Consider the following 7,430-nt stretch of genomic DNA (forward strand, 5'->3'; position numbering starts at 1 on the left):
TGTGGAGCCGAGCAAACTGAAGCTGTGAACAATCTCAATCTCTTCGTCATCCATCCTGATGCTGCCAATTGGTCCAGTGGTGAGAATCTTTGTCTTCTTGACATTGAGCCTCAGTCCATACTGAAGGCTGCAGTCCTTGACCCCTTCGCAGCAAGTGCATGAGGTCCTCCTCAGTTTCAGTTTAGATAAAAAAAAAAGTAAAGAAATGTATCAAAATGTTAGTCATTGGTAACTCTAGGTAACAACAATAGCATTTTGAACACTAAAGCTATAATGATATCAGGAAGTGCTAGTGGCCTAATGGTAACAAGCTGTTCTGAAATTGCAAAGACACCTGGTTCGAATCCTCCATAAGAGAAGGTTGGGCACTTTCCTTCCATGTTATTTACTGTCTCTGAAAATCCACTGGAGGGCCAGCTATGAGTTAATTATCTTTTTATTAATTGAGATTTATTGTAAGTGTATAAAGAACTTGGATTCCCCTTCCTTCATTGTTGCACATTTTCCTCCCAGCTCCCCCTCGTTCTTTTTTTTTTTTTTAAAGTTCTTTCATTCTTATACAGGCTCCCCTCCCAGACCACTGTACTATGCAGCTCTTATTCTGGACTTATCAGTCAATTCTGACTCTATAGCCCACCACAACAACATGATGCTATTATGGAATCATTGCTGAATATTTTTAGATGTGTTAATAGTATTATAATTCTATTTTAGAGATATACACTGAAACATTTATGGACTGAATAATATGATTCCTCAGATTTTCTTCAAGAGAATAAGTGATTGGGGTGGAGGATGGACAAACCTGGCCGTAGGTAATATACTGTTCACTGGCATGAGCGGGTGGTTACATTGGTGTGTGTCATTACAGTTGCTGGAGAAAGTCTCATGGAGAAAACATATGAAAACATGATCTGAGGCCGGCATATTCATTTCCTACACTTTATAGCTGTCACGCAGAGCAACGATTTGTATGAAACCATAAAGTCAAATTTCCAAATCCAGGGTTAAGTGTATACACCAAAGATGCTTTGTTTGTGAATAGGAGCTACAAAAAATAATCCTACTACTCTAAGACACTTAAAAGTAGTGATAGCATTTAACTCTAGTTCAGCCTAAAGCACTCTATATATCCCTGAAAGATTTTGTATACTTAAAAGTATTTTTCACTTTTTGAGAGGTTTGAAATTAGCAATAACATCATAATGCAACTGTGGAAATGAACAAGCTTTGTTGAAAACATGGATCATAACGTACATGTTCATTCATATATGCAGATGTATATGTGGGAACTGCTATAAAGTATAATGAGCTAAGACTAGTCTGTTGTTTACTGTCAAATCTGAACCGATCCATAGCTGAAGCTCCAGCGGGGTTTTGGTGGTAGTTAATCACAAGGTTCAAGTTCACCCACGGGAGGAGGGACAATCTGCTTTGCGATTAACTACCTCCGAAATCCCGCTGGATTGCAGTACCGGTTCTTACCACTAGGCCACCAGAACACTTGATTGTGTCCCTGCGAAACCTATACTATTTCAGTTTTTAAAAATTGTATTGGGGTGGTGGGAGTATGTGTGTCGGAGACAGTGAGGTTGGCACAGGATAGAGCAGGAGTTACTTGTACATAGGGTTGCTATGAGTCGCAAGCGACTCAACGGCACACAACAACAACTTTGGCTTGCTTACAAAGTTTATATACATTGTGTTTCACACTATCCTTCATTCTTATTGTGTTTTATACAGCCATGAAACCTATGCTTAGACTGGAACAGTAATCAGAACAGAGCAGGGAAACACTGCATGGTTCAAAATTAGGAAAGAAATGTGTCAGGGATGCATCCTGTCTCCATACCTTTTCAATGTATAAGTGGTACAGTTCATTCGGGAGGCTGGACTCTGTGAGGAGGAATGTGACACCAAGGTTAGAGGAAGACTCATCAACAACCTGCGTAATGCAGATAACATAATCTTGCTTGCTAAAAACTGAGAAGGACCTAAAACATTTGCTGCAGAAAGTCAAGGACTGTAGTCATCAATATAGATTGAAGGTCAACATTAAGAAGACAAAGATTCTCACCAGTGCAAATATAGACTTAAAGTATTTTCAGTACCTCAAATAAATACACTGTGTAACTTTTTCAAGGTCAAAGTGAAACTTCTCAAAAATATCCTGTTTCTGTCATTTATGACAATCTTAATGACATTTGTAGTACACATCATGTTTCTATCAGTCTTTATATTCTCTTCCATTAAATGCTCCCTCAGTCTTCTGGATCAAAGGTCCTGGAATGAACATATCAGTGTCCTTCATAACCCCCAAATGGCTCCCCAGCTATTAGAAGTCGTTCCAAATTATAGTGCACTTGAGAAGGAAGTAAAATATCAAAAAGCTACTTAACTTTGTCTTAAACAAAGTTATCAATAACTATGTGGAACATTGCCATCAATTATACATGAAATAGTTGTACAAAATAACTGCTTAGAGAAGCAAAAAAAAAAAAAAAAGAGTAGCTAGAAGCACGGAGAGCCTTACTGCTGAACTCTGCAGAAGGCGCCTTCAAATAAATATTTCAAACCTTCATATGAATATTTTAAGCATGACAACTACACATAAACACACAGCCAAAGTGCTCAAATCCACTCAAGAAAGACTATTAAGTCATCAACTTGCTCCTGACAGGATCCACTGAATATGGCAACAGTGAGAAGTCAGGAGACAGTTGGAATCATTTCAAGACTGCTAATTTAACTTGTCTTAAAACCAACCAATGCTCAACGTGTCATCATCAATGTCATCTCATCGCAGTCTGAAAAGCCTTCGACCTAAAGCAAAAAGGTCCCCAAGTGCCACCCTTCTTGTCTACTGGTTGAAAATCTAATTGGTTCTGCTGACAGGCTTGGGAATTGGTAGGAAGGCTGTTCAGTTAATCTCCAAGGGCCAGCAGAGAGCTCAGTATCCATCTCTGAGCTTTGCTCCCTGGCTGTCGTAAAATGACTCTGATGGCAGTGCAAGCTCTTATGCTTCAGCTGTCTTCTGACTTCTGTTAAGTCAAATTCAATAAAGTTTGTCACTCAATAATCTGAGAGCTACCCAACAAAACCTCTTTGATCAATAACAGCTTGCCTGCTTGCACTTGGGAAGGTGACCTATTAAAGATTAAAAACACACCTGCTGCTTGAAGCAGAGAACATCTTTTTTTACTTTTAAATGAAAGGCCAACCATTACAAGCAGTTTAACTATTCGAAGTGTATATAAGGCATTGCATAAGAGAAATGGAATGAGATAAAAAGCACAGATCAGATGAAACTCTCTTGATGTCTGAATAAAGAAAAGTTTTATATTGCTACAGCTATGTTTGGTTCCTGTAAAAGCTACCTTTATCCTGTCTTTGCATTTTGGTATCACAGTCTTATTTATTTGTTGCCTGTGTACAGACAAAGAATTGTCACTGTAACATTAATTCAATCCTCAATCAAAACAAAGTAATCCTGTTGTCCCATATCATCAACCTCCCTACAGAAAATCATGAAGGCTTCATTCAGGGGAAAATGCACTGTATTTTTAAAGCTACAATGCTCTTTTCAATTTACAGTGGGTTCTCTCACCTAGTCACATACATCAGCTAAATCTATGACCAGGCAACCTTAAAATTAAGACTATTTAGTAAGCTGAGGGTGCAATATGAATTATTGGGGAAAATTAGAGAAACCTTTATATCCCACAGTAAATATTTAATCAAGAATTCCAGAATAATTTAATTTAAAAACCAAGCAGCTAAAAGAGATTTGTTTTAAGAGAAAGAAAACTGGTTAACTTTTTTTTTTTTTTTTTAAACCTGCTTCTTTCCAGGAACAGAGGACAGCACATGTGGGGCCTATTCCCTTACATAAAAAGGGTGGGTTTAGGCTATATTTTGTTTTCAGTTCAACTTTAGTAATCAAGAGGTATCACCATAGTTTGAATGCATTATGCATATAGAAAAATGGCAGCTTCTATAGAGCCATTCTTATGGTCAAATAATCATCAAAGATTCTGGGGGGACGTGCCTTTGGATTCTAGATGGTCACTCCATGCAGCAGAGAGCTCCCTGTAGAAACAAGCATGTCCATCTCCAAACACCCATCAGTCAGTTGCATGGCTATTTTTCATAAAGTTTCAATGTGTTTCTTCTGTAAGGCATTCATTTTCTCCCATGACATTCATGGCACTATCACATAGGACACATGTGACAAGAAGATATGGATTACATCTCCAACAGCCCCTAATAATTTCATCATAGTCTCTTTGAACTCTGCAGCTTTCTCCTGATCTGAATTAATCACTTCTCCCCTTCATTGGCTATTATCTCCTTACTTTTATGCTGCTGATTTTCTGCTTCCTGTGTGAAATGTCTTCATCAGAGCAGCTGCATACAGAAACGTGAGTTCATTTATGTTTTCATTTGTTTTCTCCTGATTTGTGTGATATGCAAAGATCAAGGTTTTTAACTCCTGTGTGTAGCAATACATCAAGTCCCAAAAAGACCAATACAATCTAATTAAGGTTTTCTAACCAAAATAAGGTAATTCTTCATGTTAGTTGAACCCTAGGATGAGGTGACTCATTTCAGAGGATATCTTAGTTTTCTCAAATGTAGTGCTATAATAAGGTTGACCTGAGAACAAGAAACATCACTGTGGGTGATTAAGAAACCATTACCTGTTTTGGTCAATTAGAAAGATATATATTGTTGAGAGAAACGTATTGTAGAAGGTTGTTGCATTACGTATATATGTACACTAATACTGGTCTATGGTTTGTGATAGAAAAGATTGAAGTCATCTAAATAAAATGACAATAGTGTAAAAATATTAAAATACGTAGGCTATGCAATGTTAGAACTAGAGACAACAAAGTCATCAGAGCTCTTCTTCCATGCAATTGGTTGGCAAATAAATAAACACAAAATTAAGTCTGAAATAAGTTGATATGTGACTAGTATCTCCAAACATGTTTCTAAAAAGACATGAAAGCATTTCTGAGTAATGACAAAATTGAAATGGATATGCAGAGGATTCCTAAATCTACATGCCTAGTGTAAACTATGCCCATTGTCCCTCAAACATAATACAACCCTAAATGATGTCCGTCATGTCATCCACACACTTAACACTGGCATCATCCAGCCTGGGAACTGTCTGGCGTATTTGCTTTCCCTTAGTTATCACATCCAAGCAATCATCAAGTTCTAGAACCTCTCTTTCTAAATCTCCCCCAATCTATTCTAGTCCATTTTCTTTGTTAATCATCTCCTAACATGATTACTGCCCCTCTTCAACAGTGTCCTTGACTTTGGGCTTATACTTTTCTAATTCATTCTTTGAGGACACCCAAATCTGTTACTTCAATGGCCTCCCACTGGCATCAACATAAAATTTAAACTTCTTAAAATGATTTAGAAGACTTTTCATGAGTTGCTCCCTGTATCACCTCTAGAACCACTTCTTAACATGTCAACACATACGCCAAAATTTCCCCCTCTTTCCTTTCCATCATCGATCTGAGACTCCCGGCCCTTTCTTTATTTTAATCTGGTTTCCTTGCTCTTCTCTGAACATGCCTGGTGACTTTAACCTCAGGGAGTTTGCAGGTGGTATTTTCGGTGTCTTGAGCATTCTTCTATTGTGAAAAATCACAGAGCCTGTGTCCTTGATGACATTTGGCAGTGTATTAAAGTATCTTCTCAGTAGGGTTTTCCTGACCTGTTTAGAATTCAATCCAAGCTTTCTAACTTTAGCAGTAACTACCTTCTTCCATGCCTTGTATTTATCACATTCTGCAATTAATTGTATTTATTTTCTGCTTATCTTCCCCATGAGAATATAAGCTACCTGAAGGCAGAGATATCAGAGTAATTTGTTCTCTGGTGTATCTGTAGTATTTTTAATGTATCTAACAAATAGGAGGCGTTCAGTAATTACCTTTTGAAAGGATGAAAGATTTTAATGTACTCTTTCCCCTGTCACTGTATTATTGGAGCTGATTTACTTCTCTGTCATCCTCATTAGACAGGGAGCATATTTTAGTTAACACTGAGTTCTTAGAACTTCACACAGTCCCTGGCACAAAGGAGATACTCAAGTTCCCCTGAATCCAGCTGACATTTCCCCAGTGAAACATTTGTTCTTGTTTTCTTCTTTTCCAAAATTGCCTCTCTTCTATTTTTTTCACCTTCAAGATGTAGTTCAAATGTCACCTTTTTTTAAAAAAACAAAAAACAAAACCACTCCAACAGATAATCATGATAATTTCTCATTCATAGTTATTTTCATTAAAAGGAAAATGAGAGAAAAGACAAAACATTTTTAAAAGAAGACTATGCATAATCCCTAATATGTTTTGCATATATCTTTTACAGAGGGTTTCCCACATTCTGCCTTGGATTGTAATTATGCACACTTTTGTTTTACCACCTCTACAGATGGACAGCACAGGAGAGGAAGACCCTCAGTGAGATGAATTAATTCAGTGATTAGGGTGGTGGGAGTAAGTGTGTTGGAGAAAGTGAGGATGGCACAGGATAGAACAGGATTTGGGGCTCTTGTACAGAGTTGCAAGTGACTTGATGGCACATAACAACAACAACAGAATCTTAGATCTTTCAGACTTTTAGAGATTATGTAATCCAGTCCCCTCTTTCTACATATGATGGGTCTAAAATTGAGGGGATTAATGACTGATGACAGTTAGAGTTCTAAATGCATTTTCAAATGCTCTTTAAGAAGTCAAATGGCATTAAATATACTACAGTCTCACTACTTATTGTTTATGACCTTGGAAAAATTGTTTAATTAGGGTTCCCTTATTTTAATCTATAAAAGAGAGAAAATAAACTCCTAGTGATATCATAAAAGTTATGTGAGATGATATATAGAAGTATTTGTAACAATGTCTGGCTTTAAGTGAGGACTCAACAAATGTCAACTGTTGTTAAAATTATTGCTATTAATTCATCTGTAAGTTACTTGATAGCAGGAATTTTGAGCTACCTTTTCATTCCCTGCAGACATAAGCACAGCATCCGGCATACAAACAAGGGTGATACTAAAAAATACATCAACAACTGGTGTGATAGAGTCTTGACCAGTCGAGAGTGTTGGCCTTAGTACTAGATTAGAGTCCTGGATGCCCCCTGTTGTATATAATTTTCTCTCCTCCTCCTTTTCTATGCTGGATCACAGGGAGACCTGGAGTTTTCTAGAAGAATGTGTGGAATTTCCAGAACGTGAGAGGTAGAACATGGAACCCCAGGTATACTGTTTCCAAACTGTTGTTGTTGTTATGTGCCGTCGAGTTGTTTGCGACTCATAGCGACCCTATGCACAACAGCCCTAAACCCTGCTCTATCCTGCGCCAACCGCAATGCCTCTGACACACCCATCCCAATTA

The 7,430-nt window shown here is 37.6% G+C and overlaps 1 protein-coding gene across 1 annotated transcript in view; it reads right to left on the reverse strand.

Annotated features, from left to right (window-relative positions):
* CAMKMT (calmodulin-lysine N-methyltransferase) overlaps positions 1–7,430 on the reverse strand; it is a 620,355-nt gene that overhangs the window by 192,910 nt on the left and 420,015 nt on the right. The gene's annotated exons all lie outside the window — the stretch shown is intronic.

The sequence above is a fragment of the Elephantulus edwardii genome, unplaced genomic scaffold (assembly GCF_000299155.1).
Source record: "Elephantulus edwardii isolate Elephantulus edwardi_28Jun2011 unplaced genomic scaffold, EleEdw1.0 scaffold00019, whole genome shotgun sequence".
NCBI classification, from domain to species: Eukaryota; Metazoa; Chordata; class Mammalia; order Macroscelidea; family Macroscelididae; genus Elephantulus; species Elephantulus edwardii.